Source organism: Carex rostrata, chromosome 9 (assembly GCF_964058835.1).
Source record: "Carex rostrata chromosome 9, lpCarRost1.2, whole genome shotgun sequence".
NCBI classification, from domain to species: Eukaryota; Viridiplantae; Streptophyta; class Magnoliopsida; order Poales; family Cyperaceae; genus Carex; species Carex rostrata.
Window position 1 is genome coordinate 4,757,616 of NC_135926.1, and position 6,094 is coordinate 4,763,709.

Here is a 6,094-nt window from a genome sequence, read left to right on the forward strand (position 1 = left end):
TTATCATATATGTATGCGTATATGTTGTACATGACCTTTGACACAATTGTCAAACTACACAGATTATAATTGCAAATTATCTATTACAATACAATTGTGTACTTTAATTTTACAAAATATTCATTTGATAAATGAAGTTTAGAATTTATAATTTATGGAGAATAATGAATATGAATGGTATGGGTACCGGATGCGGTACCAATTTGGCAATTCGTACTCTTTACTTTCTAATGAAATTAGTATTTGTACTTTATTTCCTAAAAAAAGTTGTAATGATCTTTGGTAGTTAAGACTTGGATGCGTTTATGTGAATCAAAATTTGTAAACTCCAATAAAAGTTTGTTAAGACTTAGATGTATCCTTGTAGTCAAAATTTGTTAGGACTTAGATGCATCCCTGTAATCAAATTAAATTCGTTGAGACTTAGATGCATTCTTGTTAGATGCATCCTTTGCTGAAACCAAACTTTTACGGTGTAAATCGTGCTGCCAATAAAATTATTATCATTTCCCCCATTAATTCCAAATTCTTGTTAGATGCATCCTTTGCTGAAACCAAACTTTTACGGTGTAAGTCGTGCTGCCAATAAAATTATTGATAATTTCCCCCATTAATTCCAACATGAAGCACCCTCTGAGAAGGCAATGAGTGCTTTGCCAGGGATCGGGCGGACGGGCGCTCTACACCGATCAGTCTCGATCATAATTCGGACAAATTTGGTCCGAAGTAAATTACACGCAATCCTTTTTCATATTCGTGTTAAAGTAGAGATCGGACGGTCTGAATCTAAACACAAATTTTGAGTTATTAGCTTAGGTGATGTGAATACCTCTCGATCCAGCCGCCAGCATCTGAAGTGTTGCCGTGTTGGTCCAGATAGAGTAGGACATCTAACTCTTTGAGCGATCCAATTTTACTGATTTGCTAATGCTCATTAGTAGGGATGTTAAAATTCGATAGACGGGTGATTTGATCCGATCCGACCAAAATCTGGTATTGATCAATAATTTTTTACCATAATTTATCCTGATAACTAAATAAATTCGGTACTTATAGTAAAAGTAATTAGTCATGTCATTACTAGTTCCTTTACGACATATCTCAGATACATTGCGGCACATGACATCACATGTGTCGGTCACGCGACATATCTGCCTTCAGTGAAAAATGACACATCACGTCACATTAATTTTTATGATCACAACATGTCACCTCATATGGCACAACTTGACTAGTTTTTTTAATATTATTTTTTTATGATTTTTTATTTTGTAATAGTTTCTATTAAGTATCTTTTGATATTATTTTTTTTGAACTAACTTAAAATCTGAAAAAAAAAAAAACTATGATCAATCACGTCATGTGAGGTCACGTTGTGACCACACCTAATGTGACTGTCCTTCACTATTTTAGTCATATTACGTCACGTCATGTGAAAGTAAATTTTGATCGCATGCCGTAATGGAACGTGACCAAATCAAAGTTTGTTAGTCACGTCATATCACGTTTTTTCCTTCATTAGATGCAGATCTATGATTTTAGGCCCGAATTAAGTCAGATTTTGTATGGATCCGACCCAACCCGGCCTATTTAACGGTGGTTGTATTTAGTTTAAAATTCAGCACTAATTAAGGTGTATTACACACTAATTAAAATAATTATAAATTGAGATTAAGTTGCATAATGAATTAATTAGAATAAATAAATAAGTAATCATGTTATATGAGTCGGATTTGATTGACCTGTGACCGGCCGTTTGATAAAACCAGATCAAACACGTCGAGAAAAATAATGAAATAAGCCCCTGATTCAACGCATGCACACTCCTACGTACGACCACTTATTATATCAGTTCAATCTTTTTGACATCTCACGGATCGGATTATAAGTCACGGGCACACGGAAAAATATTTATAATTATTTTATGAATTATGTCAAAGAGTTATTTTGGATTGGGATGCGATATATTAGTGTCACTGGGACCCGAACTCAGTTCCTCAAACATCAAAGTCAACTCCTAAATTTTTTATTTGACTAAATGATAGCACTTATACAATTAATATTTTTATGAACTTATTATAATAAATAATGACTCGTCCTGACTCATTGACACCTCTTATTCTGACCACTTATTATTTAATTGTGGGAATTTAGTCAATGTTGGACATTTTTAATCTAATTTTATCCTGATCTATGATTTTAAATGAATGGCTCTGATCTATTTTAGATTGTCTAATAATGATATGCAATTGGAGCCGAAATTTTTAAATATACCATTTCTAAAAAATAAACAAACCAAAAAACACTAATTCTGAGAAATTCAAAAAATGACATAGCCACATCTAAAAGATGCGACCCCTCAGAATAGGGATCGCACCTAGGGGATGTAGCCCTATTTTTTTTCCCCCAAAGCTTTGACAGTTGGCAGATAATTCGCTAGTTTCAAAAGAGAAAGAATAACATGATTCGTTATTGAAGGATATTAGCGAATTCAATAATATGTTATTTTATTTTGTGGTTATTTTTTTAAAGATCCAAGAAGTTTATTCCTCGATGGCATTAAATTAATTTTTATTACAATAAAGTCTAATTACATATATATTATTTTATTTTATGGTTATTTTTTACCAAATAACTTCAAAGTTTATTCATCGATAATCTTAAATTATTTTTATTACAAAGAAATTCAATTATATATATATAGAGAGAGAGAGAGAGATTGACTAATATGCTTTCGGTAGCACTTCGGCCGAAGTGCTACCGGTCCAAATTTTAAATTTTAAAATCCAAAAAGTCGATCTAAACCGTTAGATGTGATCTCTATATTGAAATGTGCTTGGAGACCAAATTTTACATTTTTCTGAATTTTTTTACTATTTATTAAGCCACTTTGAAAATCACTGATCCAACGGTGGCTTCTGATTTTACTGTTTTGTTAAGCCACCGTTGGATCATCAATTTTCAAAGTGGCTTAATAAATAGTAAAAAAATTCAGAAAAATGTAAAATTTGGTCTCCAAACACATTTCAATATAGAGATCACATCGAACGGTTCAGATCGACCTTTTAGATTTTAAAATTTGAAATTTGGACCGATAGCACTTCGGCCAAACTGCTACTGAAAGCATATTAGTCACACTTTATATATATATATATATATATATATATAGGGTCCGGCTAATTTGCTGCCAGCAGCATTTTAGCCGGAGGTGCTGCCACTGTTTTTTCTATTTTTTGATGTTCAAATGACAAATCTAAACCGTTAAATGTTTAATCTATATTATAATCTACTTGGAGACCAAATTTTACATTTTTTGGAATTTTTTTACTATTTATTAAGCTGGTTTGAAAACCGCTGATTTCAGTAAATATATATATATATATATATATATATATATATATATATATAGAGTTAGGCTGGGGTGCTATGGATAGCATAGTGGCATCTATGCTACGGCTCAATATTTGAGTTTTCAAAATCCAAACGGTCGATCCGAACCGTTCATCTTATTCTCCATATTAATATCTGCTTGGAGACCAAATTTTATAATTTTCTGAATTTTTTTACTATTTATTAAGCCACTTTGAAAATCGCTAATCCAACGGTTTTACTGTTTTGTGCAGCCACCGTTGGATCAACAATTTTGTAAAATACTTAATAAATAGTAAAATAATTCAGAAAAATGTAAAATTTGGTCTCCAAGCAGATATTAATATGGAGAATAAGATGAACGGTTCGGATCAACCGTTTGGATTTTGAAAACTCGAATATTGAGCCGTAGCATAGAGGCCACTATGCTATCCATAGCACCCCAGCCTAACTCTATATATATATATATATATATATATAGTAAATATATATATATATATGAGGAGGGATCAAGTTACAACATTTTTTGAGTTACAACAAGTTACAACAAACATTATTTACATTTTCAAAGTCCAAATCGTCGATCCAAACCGTTAGATGTGATCTCTACAATAAAATGTGCTTGGAGACCAAATTTTACATTTTTTGGAATTTTTTTACTATTTATTAAGGTGGGTACAAAAACTAGTCAAATTCATACCATTGAATTTTGTACCCACCTTAATAAATAGTAAAAAAATTCCAAAAAAATGTAAAATTTGGTCTCCAAGCACATTTTATTGTAGAGATCACATCTAACGGTTTGGATCGACGATTTGGACTTTGAAAATGTAAATAATGTTTGTTGTAACTTGTTGTAACTCAAAAAATGTTGTAACTTGATCCCTCCTCTATATATATATATATATATATATATATATATATATATAGAGAGAGAGAGAGGGGTAGGCTAATAAACAATCGATTGTTCCTAGCCTCCCGTGCAACCAAGTCATTTTCTGATTTTTAAAGTCTAAATGATCGATCCAAACCGTTAGATGTGATCTCCAAATTAAAATGTGTTGCGAGACCAAATTTTATATTTTCTGGATTTTTTTTACTATTTATTAAGTCACTTTGAAAATCGCTGATCCAACGGTAGCTTCTGATTTTACTGTTTGGTTAAGCCACCGTTGGATCAGCGATTTTCAAAGTGGCTTAATAAATAGTAAAAAAAAATCCAAAAAATATAAAATTTGGTCTCGCAACACATTTTAATTTGGAGATCACATCTAACGGTTTGGATCGATCATTTGGACTTTAAAAATTAGAAAATGACTTGGTTACACGGGAGGCTAGGAACAATCGATTGTTTATTAGCCTACCTATATATATATATAGAGTAAGGCTACGCTACTTCGCGAATTAAACGGGTTGTTTAAATTTGCGCTCATATCTCTAGTTTTGAAGTCCAAATAGTCGATCCAAACCGTTAGATGTTTAACCTATTTTAAAATGTGCTTGGAGACCAAATTTTATATTTTTTGGAATTTTTTTACTATTTATTAGGATGGTTTGAAAATCGCTGTTTTTTTTTTAAATTCTGCACCATAAAAAATAGTGATTTTCAAACCATATTAATAAATAGTAAAAAAATTCCAAAAAATGTAAAATTTGATCTCCAAGCACATTTTAATATAGATTAAACATCTAACGGTTTGAATCGGCTATTTGGACTTCGAAACTAGAGATATGAACGCGAATTAAAACAACCCGTTTAATTTGCGAAGTAGCGTAGCCTTACTCTATATATATATTGATATGTGCAAAGGGTATGGTAAAAAGTTTTAGTACAACTAGATGTACTTTTTATCCCTAAATACACTTTCGGTTCAGATTGCAAGTATACAATCCTACCGTGTAGTATATTGCCGGGTATCGATCCACAGAGAGTATGTTTAATTACTATGCTTAAACTTTAGTAATAAATTTCAGAAAATAAAATAAAGTGCAATAAAAGTAAATTGGGGGGAGGGGGTTGTTCTAACAATTCCTGAATTTGGGTTCAATACCCGAATAGAGAGTTTTAAACAATAAAAGTAAATGAATGAAAGAAAGATTGGCTTGTTTTATAGTTTAGGAGATCTAGGGGTATTCGGTCTACAATCCCTTGCTAATTCTATCTATTTGGTATTTGTTTAAATTCATGTATGATTTGATGAGGTTTCTAACCTAAAGTGTTAAAAAGGGTCACGGTCATGAATTAATAACGTGCCTAGATAATTTCGGACTTCACGGTCGTTCTTCACCCTAATTATCTAGACTCATTGAGTTCTTGTTAGCCTATATTGACTAATTATTGACACAAGTATTTTGGTAGGTTGGGTTAATGTTCCTCAAATTTTAGGTGCTGTCACCATCCTAAAGGGATATTTAACAATCACGTTTACACAAAATACGTATCAATACTTAATCAATTTAGGTGTCCTAAGTAGGGGTTTGACTTCACGGTCGTTTTTCACCAAACCCTAACCCTTAATTTCTATAGTTCCGGTTATAGGTATCAAAGTACGGTCGCTTCTAACCCAAAACCTAAGATATCTGTGTTCATAATTTGGTACTCTCCTCTCATTATGGGTGTAAACGGTCGGATACGGATCGGATAGTGGTCTTACCGTATCCGTATCCGTTATAATTTTTCGGATACGGATACGGATAGTCTCGGATACGGATACGGATACGGATA